Source organism: Cebus imitator, unplaced genomic scaffold (genome assembly GCF_001604975.1).
Source record: "Cebus imitator isolate Cc_AM_T3 unplaced genomic scaffold, Cebus_imitator-1.0 Scaffold84, whole genome shotgun sequence".
Taxonomy (NCBI): domain Eukaryota; kingdom Metazoa; phylum Chordata; class Mammalia; order Primates; family Cebidae; genus Cebus; species Cebus imitator.
In genome coordinates this window covers 6,353,335-6,365,830 of record NW_016107399.1, presented here as the reverse complement: position 1 = coordinate 6,365,830, position 12,496 = coordinate 6,353,335, and the positions used below count along the sequence as shown (strand labels likewise).

The window sequence follows — 12,496 nt, the reverse complement described above, 5'->3', positions numbered from 1 at the left end:
GAGCCTGCATAGCCAAGAAAATCCTAAGCCAAAAAAACAAAGCTGGAGGCATCGCGCTACCTGACTTCAAACTATATTACAAGGCTACTGTAATGAAAACAGCATGATACTGGTACCAAAACAGAGATACAGACCAATGAAACAGAACAGAGACCTCAGAAAGAACACCACACAACTACAACCATCTGATCTTTGACAAACCTGACAAAAACAAGCAATGGGGAAAGGATTCCCTATTTAATAAATGTTGTTGGTAAAACTGGGTAGCCATATGTAGAAAGCTGAAACTGGATCGTTCCTTACACCTTATACAAAAATCAACGCAAGATGAATTAAAGATTTAAACATGAGACTTAACACCATAAAAACTCTAGAAGAAAACCTAGGCAGTACCATCCAGGACATAGGCATGGGCAAGGACTTCATGAAGAGTACACCAAAAGCAATGGCAACAAAAGCCAAAATAGACAAGTGGGATCTAATTAAACTTGAGAGCTTCTGCACAGCAAAAGAAACAATCATTAGAGTAAACTGGCAATCAACAGAATGGAAAAAAAATTTTTGCAATCTACCCATCTGACAAAGGGCTAATATCCAGAATCTACAAAGAACTTAAGCAAATTTACAAGAAAAAAACAAACAACCCCATCAAAAAGTGGGCAAAGGATATGAACAGACACTTCTCTAAGACATTAATGCATCCAGCAAACATATGAAATAAATGTTCATCATCACTGATTATTAGAGAAATGCAAATTGAAACTGCAATGAGATACCACCTCATGCCAGTGAGAATGGCGATCATTAAAAAATCTGGAGATAACAGATGCTGGAGAGGATGTGGAGAAATAGGAACACTTTTACACTATTGGTGGGAGTGTAAATTAATTCAACCATTGTGGAAGACAGTGTGGCAATTCCTCAAGGATCTAGAAATAGAAATACCATTTGACTCAGCAATCTTATTACTGGGTATATACCCAAAGGATTATAAATCATTCTATTATAAAGATACATGCACACGTATGTTTATTGTGGCACTGTTCACAATAGCAAAGACTTGGAACCAACCCAAATGCCCATCAATGACAGACTGGATAAAGAAAATGTGGCACATATACACCATGGAATACTACACAGCCATAAAAAGGATGAGTTCATGTCCTTTGCTGGCACGTGGATGAAACCGGAAACCATTATTCTCAGCAAACTGACGCAAGAACAGAAAACCAAACCCCGCTTGTTCTCACTCATAAGTGGGTGTTGAACAATGAGAACACACAGACACAAGGAGGGGAACATCACACAATGGGGCTAGGGGAGGAATAGCAAGGGTTAAGGCAATTAGGGAGGGATAGCATTAGGAGAATTACCTAATATAGATAATGGGGCAATGAATGCAGCAAAGCACCATCATGGCATGTGTATGCCTGTGTAACAAACCTGCACAATCTGCACATGTACCCCAGAACTTAAAGTATAATAAATAAATTTTAAAATAATAATAAAGAAAGAAAGAATTTTAACAATGTAACCATGGAACATTTAATCCCAACTGTGGGACTCTTAGCATGAGGCCCCATTCCACCAGATTGCATGTCTGCAAAGCCAACCCTGTATAGGATTCAATACTGGGAAGTTCACTTGCCCATGAATTTAAGTTACTACTTTAATATTGGCTTTACATTAATGCAGGTGACAGTTTGCCCCTATTTGACCTGCCATTTTGTCTTATTTCTCAATTGGTTCAGATTTTTGGCAGAGATGGAGACTCCTCTAAGATTCTAACTTCACCTACCTAATTTTTGCTTTTTGAAAGAAATACAGAGAAAGCAACAATTAGGTCATACATACCTTGAGGTCATGTTATGTGCTTACAAAAGGTAGTATTAACCAGTAGTTAAAAACATGGGCTTTGGCATCAAAACAAATTTGGTCTCAACTTCAAGTTCTGTCAATTTTAGTTGATGCTTCCTAGCAAATTATCTCCCTTCCTTTGCCGCATTTATAAAATGACTTGACAGTAGTACTTACTTCTAAGTATTGTGAAGATGAATGAGATAATGTAAGTAAAGCATTTGGCATACACAAGCAATCAACAGTGCTTGTTTTATTATTTAAACAACTTAATATAAACTATTCTAGCCAGATTAAAGATCTTCTAAGACATACTGTTTACTAAAAACCACAGAAGGGTAATATTAACATGTAAGGGACAGAGTTCCAAAACATTTAATGACACTGAATAATCAATACTTTGGATGTTCCCCTCCAAGTCCCTGGCCAGCTCTCTAAATATTCATAATGAAGTACCACGATGCAGAAAGCGCCTACCTTTACCTATAAGTGTAACTACATTCATTCATCAAAGACAATTTAAAGGTGTTCAAATCTATTGTCTGCTTATGTTTAAAATTCTATCTAATGCTATGAAGTAGATTAATATTTTAAAAGTTTAAATTACAATGATTTTTGCTAATAAGTTTATTTTCTTTCTTGTGTTTCTTTGTTTATGCTGTCATCTAGAAGTCCCAACTATTCCCAAAGAATTGTTTCCTCTGGTTCTTCCCAGGAAGCTAAGAAACATATATTTTAAGGTAAGAATTATTATGTAGTGATATTGTAGTATAGTGGCCTCTGAGGGAAAGGTAATCTAATAACAAGCCCAGCACTACTTCCTAGTTTTTCTGTGATATTAAGCAAGTTCTTCAACTTTTCTGAACACTTTCCTCATTTATAAAATGAAAATTATACCAATACCTCACAGAGTTGTTAAGAAGAGTAAATATAATTATATATGTATATATATCATTATGTTTAGTATTATAAATATTTATATACCTGTAGTTTCATACATACACATATATGCTATTATTACTATTCCACTGCTTGTTTTCACTAATGTCTCAAGGTTTCTATGTGCTTTAAGGATACAAGAACAGAAAAACAAACACTGCATATTTTCACTCATAGGCAGGTGATGAACAATGAGAATACTTGGGCACAGGGAAGAGAGCAACACTCACTGGGCTAGGGGCAGAGAGGGGATAGGAGGGACAGTGGGGCGGGGGGGCAGATGGGAAAGGATAATACTGGGATAACACAACACCGGGAGAAATCCCTAATGTAGGCGAGGGGTGGGGAGTTGGAGACAGCAAACCACCCCATACATGCTATGGATATAACATGTATGTACCTATGCAACAATCCTGCAGGATGCAGGATGTATACATGTACCCTGGAGTCCAAAGTACAATTAAAAAAAAAAAAGAAATTGATTTTTACTAACACAAATTTTTGCCTAAAATATGTACATTATTGGAACAAAAATATTTGAAAAGTTGCTATCAAACTACTCAGGGATTTGTCATTCAACGAGAACTTATAATGGAGGAGCCAGGGTATCAAATCTTTGCACTGATTCTCTTGCGCATTAACAGTGCCTTTTATGGTCAGGGAGATAAGATTTAAATGTGGTCATTTTCCTATTATTCTTAAAATTATAATTTAAAAAAAAATTTTACCAAGCTAAAATGTAGCTACTACCACAAGAAATAATGAAAATAGCTAACATATGTTGTACAATTTTAACGTCTGACACCATATTTTGCTCTATACACATTTAAAATGACCCTATAAGTAAATGTTACAATTTCCACCAAGAAGGTGATAAAACAAAGTTTTATTTGGGTTACAGAAATTGATGAAGATTTCATGGCTGACACGTGGTAGAATTCAGATTTGAACATAGTTGTGTCTGCTTCCAAAGCATGCTGTATGCCCAAGCAATAATTCTGTAAGTAAATTTTTTTCAGTTGTGATTTCTGGCTTCCAGAATTTTCTGTTGTTAAATCAGAATTCTTCTTAGTATTTGAGGTGTGTAAAATAAGTCAATGATCAGAGGTCAGCAAAGCTTATATTTGAAAAACTTTGGCTTGGCGCAGTGGCTCTCACCTGTAATCACAACACTTTGGGAGGCTGAGGCAGGTGGATCATTTGGTATCAGGAGATCAAGACCAGCCTGGCCAATGCGGTGAAACCCCATCTCTACTAGAAATACAAAAACTAGCCAGGAGGTAGTGGCACGCACCTGTAATACCAGCTACTCAGGAGGCTGAGGCAGGAAAATCACTGGAGCCTGGGAAATGGAGGTTACGGTGAGCTGATATCATGCCACTGCACTCCAGCCTGGGTGACAGAATGAGATGCTGTCTCAAAACAAAAATGAAAACAAAAAACTTTAAGAACCCCTATATTATGAACATATATTTGAGCACCTGTGTGAAAAAGGGGAAACTTGTTACTTCCTGAGGCAACAGTATAAATATTGCTGGTATTTATCCTGATGAAAATGTATATTTCTATTAATTAAAAGCTTTAAAATATTTATAAATTAATTATGATTCTGGAATTCCACTTGAGAGTCTCTTTCTTAAGGATATAGTCCACAATACCAAAAATATTATATGCACAAGGGTGTTTATACAGTGTTATTTAAATTTTTAAAGTACATATACATACTAGGCATGCAAGGTTAGCTTAATAGCTGAAAATTAATCAGTATAATATACCATAGTAACAAAGAACAAACACTTCATGTTCATTTCAGTAGACTCAGAAAAAGTAGTTGGCAAAATTCAAGAAAACATTATGATAAATTCACTCAACAAACTAGGAATAGAAGGTAATTTTTTTAACTGGATAAAAGGTATTTATAAAGAACTTATAGCTCTTCTCATACTTAATGATGAGAAACTGAATGCTTTCCTCCTAAAATCAGGAATAAGAAGAGGGTCACTATTTTCACTCAACATTCTCTTGGAGGTTCTAGCCAGAACAATTATGCAAGAAAAGACATGAAAGGCAATCAGATTAGGAAGAAAGAAGTAAAAACTACCTTTATTTGCAGGTGACATACCTTGTATATAGAAGATCATAAGGAATCCACAAAAAAAATTATTTGAACAAATAAGTAAGTTCAGCAATGTGGCAGGATACAAGATATTAAAAATTCAATTTTATTTCTGTACACTACCAATGAACACTCTGAAAATAAAATTAAGAAAGCAATGTAATATATAATAGCTGCAAAAGAATAAAATAAAAAAAATTAACAAAAAAGTACAAGACATGTACACTGTGCACTGAAAACATAGTTGAAATAAATAAATAAATAAGCAAATGGAAAGGTAGCTCATGTTCATGGATTGGAAGACTTAATAGCAATAAGATGGCAATTGTTCCCAAAGTTGATCTGCAGTTTCAGTGCCATCCTACCAAATTTCAGCTGCTTCTTTTTTTTTTTTTTTGTAAAAATGGAAAACTAGTCATAAAATTCATGTGTTCTTGTGTAAGGAATGCAGAATAGCCAAAACAATCTTTAAAAAAGAATTTAAAAATTGGGATACTCATACTTCATGATTTCAAAATCTACAGTCATTAAAAGAGGATATTACTGGCATAAAGATAGATATAGAGATCAATGAAGTACAATTGAGAAGTTAGCAATAAATATTCACATGTGGTCAAGTGATTCTTGACAAGGGTGACAAAAAATTCAGTAGGCAAAANAAAAAAAAAAAAAAAATAGCTGTTTCAACAAATGGTGCCAGGATAAGTTGATGTCCACATGCAAAAGAATGAAATCAAATTTCTATCACATACAAACATTAACTCAAAATGGATCATACACTTAAATAAAAATGTTAAAACTATAAAACATCTCAAAGAATGCAAGTTTGGTTCAATAGCTGGTTGATTAAATGCCTAATAAACAACAAGGCTTATTTAATAGCAGTAAATCTTTTGTGGCCTTTGGCTAGGCAATGGTTTCTTAGGTACCGAAAACAGAAGCAACAAAAGAAAATAATAGATTACTTGAAGTTTATCAAAATTAAAAACATTTTTGCATCAAAGGATACCACCAAGAAAATGCAAAAACAATTCATGAAATGGGAGAAAATATTTGAAAATCATATCTTATTTAAAAATTGTACCCATAATATATAAAGAACTCCTATGGCTCAACAATAAAAATACAAAAACCGTAATTATAAAATAGGCAAGTGATTCAAACAGAAATTTCCTCAACATACATATTGAGAATATGTAATGGCCAATAAGCACATGAAAAGTTCAGTATCCGTAGTCTTTAGAGAAGTGCAAATCAAAACCACAATGAAATACTACTTCAAACCCACTAGGATGACTAAGATTAAAAAGTCATGCTGCAACGATTTTTGGTGAGGATGTAAAGAAATTAGAAGTCTCATGTAGTGCTGATGGAAATGTAAAATGTGGCAACTATTTTGGAAAACAGTTTGCAGCTCCTCAAAATGCTAAACAGAAAGGGAAAAAAACTAAAGAGATTTACTATTTGACTCAGAAGTTTTATTCTTAGATGTATACACAAGATAAATGAAAATTTATGTACAAAAACTTGTACATGAATGTCAAAAGCAGCATGACTCATGATAGACAAAAGGTGGAAACAACCAACATGTCTATCATTTGATTACTGGAAAAACAAAATGTGATATATGTGTACAATGGAATGTTATACAGCAATTAAAAAACCAATGAAGTACTAAGACATGCTACAACATTGATGACCCTTGAAACCATGCATCTTAAAAGCATCCAATCATCAAAGACCCCACATTGTTTGGATACATTGATGATAAATGCTTAGAACAGGCAAATCCACAGAGACTGAAGGTAGCTTAGTGTTTGCTTGGGGCTAGGGTGGGAAAGGGGAGCAGAAGTGGGAAATTTCTGTTGATGCATATGGAATTTCTTTTGGAGGTGTTGGAATGTTGCCAATTAGACTGTGGTGATGATTAACACAGCTTTGCGAATATACTCAAAATGATGGGATTGAAAAAAATGTACTGAGGGAGCATTATTCTGAGCAAGTTCATAGTGTTGGGGTTGCAAAAAATAAATATGATACAGTCTCTGCGCCAGATGGAAAATATATATATATATATATATATATATATATATATATATATATATATATTTCATACATTTTTTTTAAAAAAAAAGCTCATGCACTAATTTAAATAAATGAACAGATAAGTCAGAAGACAGGAAACATATATATGAGAAATCTTCACTGCCACCATTAATCAAAGTGATGTAACTTTAAGCAGTAATAAAATACTTTTCTCTTTTAAATAATCAACTAGTACATTTAAATTCTGACACCTTGTTCTGACAATAATGTGATGAAACTGCCAACCTCAGGGGCAACTGATGGCAGTTAAATCAGCATTTTGTTAAAAAGCAATTTGGAAACGTACATCAAGGGCTATAAGTTTTTACACTAATTGAACTAATAATTCCACTTGTTGTACTCTATCTTAAAGAAGTAATTTGAAGAATGGAGGAAGCTATTTCAGAAAGTAGACCAAAGGAACACTTATATGTATATTATCACATTTAATTCTCTCAATAAACTCATTAGTTATATATTCTTTGCTTCATTTACAAAGAAACTAAAGCACTTCAAAGTTAGAGCCTCTGTCCAAGGTCACACAGCTGGTAAGAGACACAGCTGGGCTTTGATCTCAGATGAGCCAGTACCAAAGCCAATGGGCTGTCAACTGCCATGGCAGCTTTCTTTGGGGAAAAACCCTGCTCATAGAAGCGGAGGATCTCACTAAGCCTACCCCACTCTCAGAACAGTTTATCCATCTGTCAGATGTAGGGAAGGGATGCACTAAATGGTATCTAGCATTTCTCTTAGTCCTGGGCTTTTTTTTTTTTTTTTTTTTTGTTGTGAATAAACCTGAAGGAAAAAAATACAAAAATAAGAATTGTGCAGGAAATATTAGACTTTCATTATTTCTTCCTTTATCTTTAGGACTTTCAACCAGGCTTACTCTTTGTTTTGGATTTTTATCTTCAGTGTACTGATGTTTTTTTAATCAAGATTGGCTACTTACCATGCTTGTGCTTATGCACTGAATAAATATGTGGTAGTGATTAAATGTATAGGATATATACATATATAGAGAGATCTCAAACTTTCTTGTACTATTTTTGAAATTTCTATTCTTGTTTAAAGTAAGTCACATTTAAAGATCAATGTACAGAAAGGCAATTTGACAGATTATAAATGTTTAAAAAATTATATTTATAAGACTAGCATAACAGGAAAATGATTGTTATATTAGTTTAAAAAAGTAGTATACAAATTTTAATATGCAATGTTACTATAATTACATACAAAAATGCAAAAACCAATTATAAATTTTTAAAGTGAAAGGAAATAAAATGTGAACATGTCCAGATGTTATGACTAATAGATAACTTATTTTATTCTATTTTTCTCTGATGTTAAAGTTTTATGCAATAAGCATGCATTTCCTTTTTTCCCTTTTGGATTCACTTTTTCTTTTACTGAAGTTTACCCTTTGATGGTGTGAAGTTTTACTACAATATGTTTAGAATGTGAATTTACTTCTAGTTCTTTTGCATGGCTTTGGTATTTATTTTAAATATGAGGACTCTTCTTTAAGGCTAAAAAGTTTTCTATGCATATCAATTCATTTAAATATTGTTTTTCCATGTTTCCTTTATTCTCTACCTTTAGAAGCTTTAATAATTAAGCATCTAACTTTATCCTTTGTTTATTCCTGTGTCACTTGGAGAAAATTTCCTAAGTAGTATCACCCATTTCACTAATTTTTTCTCGTACCCTTATATGAGATATTTACTCATCTTTTTGATATTTTTGGTCTAATTATTATATTTTCAATTTCAATAATTCAATTTTCTTCATTTTTTCTACCCATCTGTCTTTGAGTCATGTCTCTTGGTCTTTATTTCATGATTAGTTTTTCTACTTTATAAGGTTATTATGTCTTTTGATATATGAGAATCTTAAACATTATTTTTAAAAATCATTTTTAGATTGCTCTATTATATTCATTTACAGACGTTTCTTGGCTTATGATGGGGTTATGTCCCAAATAAACTTATCATAAATTAAAAATATCCTAAGTCAAAAATACATTTAATACACCTAACCTATTGAACACCATAGCTCAGTCTAGCCTATCTTAAACGTGCTCAGAACACTTACATTAGCCTATAGTTGGGCAACATCATATAATACAAAGTCTATTTTATAATAAAATGTTGAATACTGTACATAGATGGACATTTTGTAGACACAGTGGGATGCAAAAATACAAAACACAATATCAAAACATGCTGCCAACACAGTACACTGTAGAGTATTGGTTGTTTATGCGTGTGATGATGTGGCTGCCTGGAAGCTGTGACTCACTGTCACTGCCCAGTATCACAAGAGAGTACTGTACTGCATATTGCTAGCCCAGGGAAAGATCAAAATTCAGAATTCAAAGTATGATTTCTACTGAATATGTGTTGCTTTCATACCATCATACAGTCAAAAAATTGCAAGTCAAACCATCATAAGTCAGAGACTGTCTGTAGTTAAGAAGGAAGGCATCACTTGATTACTGAATATGTTGGCTCCAAATATTAGTTTTTTCATGTGCTTTAAAATTTTAGTTTGTGAGTTAATCTTAAATAAAAGTTTGAATTTGTTTTGTTTCTGTGAGGGCATTTTGGTTTGTTTTTTAGTCTGCCACAAGATTTGTGCAGCCTCCTATTTCTCACAGTAAGCCTGGCTCTCATGCTTTGCCATGTGTGGAACTTGTTATGTTCCCCATTACCTCATAGGAGTCCAATTTCTTTCAGACTGTTTCTAGTTCCAAGGCCTGCCAGGCCCTTGTCTTCTTCTCTAGCTTATTGCTTTGCTCTTTATTCCCTATCAGATCAGCAAATATATTTAACATTGTTTAATTTTTCAACCATGTTTTATGCCTTTTAAATATACCCAAATACAAATCTTTCACTGCTAAGCCTTTGGACTAGAGAAGAAATTTAAAGTGTGACTTCAAAGCTCCATCCTGATTTTAAGTGCATTTATTATTTTTTCTTTTGTTTTTAGTTTGTAATCATGAAATTTTAGAAATATATGAAGGTTCAGAAAATACTATATTCTCTATAAACCCTTCACCTAGTTTATTTATTTATTTATTATTATATTTTGTTTGCAACTTTTCCATAAATCTGAAATTATTTCAAAATAAAATCCTGATTTAAAAAACAAATAAAAAAGAAAATACTGTATTCCCCAGTATACCACCACCAATATAAAACAGACGTTAACTTTTGGCCATATTTGCTTTAGATCTTTCTTTTATTTTTTGAAAAGTAAACTATTTCAAATGATTCTGAAATTCATTTGTTCTTTTCCTCTCTTCTCCCAAAGGTAATTGTTATTTTATACTTGACATTTGTAATTCTCGTGTACTTAATATACATGTGTGAAACATACATTCCTATATGTACACATGCATGTTTCTGTGTCTTTAACAAAGATGTAGCGGTATTTTCTCATGTTTGAAAAGTTTGCAATAAAAAATATTTGATATAAATATAAAAATCTATGTTATTGTGACTTAAGTTTTCAGTATCATATGTCAGGTTCATTTATGTTGACATTTACCTAATTAGATAGTTTAAATTACTGCAATACATTACTCAATTGTATACATGGTTCACATTTCCCTAATGCAGAATAGTTAGGTTGTTTTTGCTTTGTTGATGTTGTTAATTGAGCTAAAAACCATCATTCTAGAGCTTGTCTCCTTGCACATATGTGAGAGAGCTTCTCTAGGAGAGACATAAGAAGTAGTCTTTCTGAATATTGATGTGTTCAACTTAAGTGAATGTTGCAGTTTCTTCTAAAGGTCATTGTATCAATGTAGACGTCTACAGTTATGTACTGGAGTTTCCATTTCTCTACATCTTCACCATCATTTGGTGTTATCAGACATTAATTTAGTCATTATGATGGTCATTTAATATTATCTACTTATTTGTAATTGTAATTTCCCTGATTTGTAATCAGGTTGAACTTTTTAAAATATGTTTAATGGCCATTTTGGTTTCCTGCTTCTGTGAATTGTTTTTTCAAACCCTTCACTTATTTTTCTCTTAAATTTTAATTTTTTCTTTTTAATCTGTATTAGCTAATTATATATTTTGAATACAAATATTTTGTCAGTGTGACAGTCAGTAGTGCTACTCACTGATACCCAGTTTTCCTTTTTGGCACATGAAAGATTTAATTTCCTGGTTCCCTTAGGAATACATGGATCCTTCTGACTAGTTTCGCCAAATGAATTATGAATAGAAGTGACATAGGTAAATTCTAGGTTACAACATTTAACTGCCAGTGTGAATCCTTGAAAATTTTATTTCCCTCTTTTTTGCTTTTACCAATGACCAAGATGTAGGTGCTCCATCAGCCTGGGTCTCTGCGTAAATTAAAATGCCCACTGCTGATTCAGTGAGATATAGCATGACCAAGATAAAAACTTTTATTGTTTCAAGCCACTGAAATTTTGGTGTCATGTCATAACTTAGCCTATCCTGATGAATACAATTGGTTATATGTCTTGCAAATAACTTCTGTTCATTGGTTTTACATTTTTGTCTTTTATTTTAATGTAATTACATTTATCAATCATTTATAATTTTTGCCTTTCATGTCTTATTTTGTAAATTCTGTTAAAAGACATATTTTAACCTAATATTTTTAAAGTTTTCATGTTTTGAAATATATTTTTGTGTGTAATACAAAGTAAGACACTAATTTTATTTTATTTTTATACATAGGTGCATAACTTTGTAAGCACTATTTGTGAAACAGTAAAGTTTTCTTCCCACCGCTTTGTCTATTTGTCAATCCTGCACCTTTACTTCACTCTTAGATTTTTTTTTTAGTGAAAGTCTCTGAATGATAAATTCTGTTTTTGACTGGAAATATTTTTACTTTGCTTTCACTCTTAAATGGATAATTTAGCTAGTATATAGAATTTTAGATAGACAGTTATTTCCCATCAGTGTTTTAAAAATATTATTACATTGTCTTCTGACCTCTATTGTTGTTATTAAATAGCCTGTTCTCATTTCTGTGGCTGTTACTTTATAGGTAATCTATCTTTTCAATCTGGTTGCTTCAAAGGTTTGGTCTTTAGTGTTCAGCAAATTCACTACAACATTCACAAGTGTATATTTATTTTTCTTCCCCTGTTAAAATTTTTGTGAATCTTAAATAGGAGAATTCATTTGTAAATTAATTTTAGAAACTTTAAAAACACTATCCCTTTTATATTTTCTCTTCATCATTTCCTTACTCTGTACTACTAGATTCCAATCAAGTAAATGTTGGGTCTTCTTGACTTCTTTATTATACATAATTTTTGTCTCATTATTTTTCATTCAGTGTTAATTTTTTTGAAATTTTCTTATTTCTAATGTTTACTAATTTCTCTTCAGAGACTTCTGATCTGTTTAAACTATTTACTAATATTTAATTTTAATAAATTAAAAATTGTTGAATTAAATCATTTTTAAAATATTTCAGTTTCTTTTTATGTCTTATTCA

At 32.3% G+C, this 12,496-nt stretch overlaps 1 long non-coding RNA gene across 1 annotated transcript in view; it reads left to right on the top strand.

Annotated features, from left to right (window-relative positions):
- Positions 1 to 12,496, top strand: part of LOC108308352 — a 45,963-nt gene that overhangs the window by 15,380 nt on the left and 18,087 nt on the right. Inside the window, exons 2-3 of the long non-coding RNA XR_001826888.2 lie at positions 2,527 to 2,597; positions 3,698 to 3,796. This is a non-coding gene — a long non-coding RNA (uncharacterized LOC108308352). The remainder of the gene's footprint in view (positions 1 to 2,526; positions 2,598 to 3,697; positions 3,797 to 12,496) is intronic.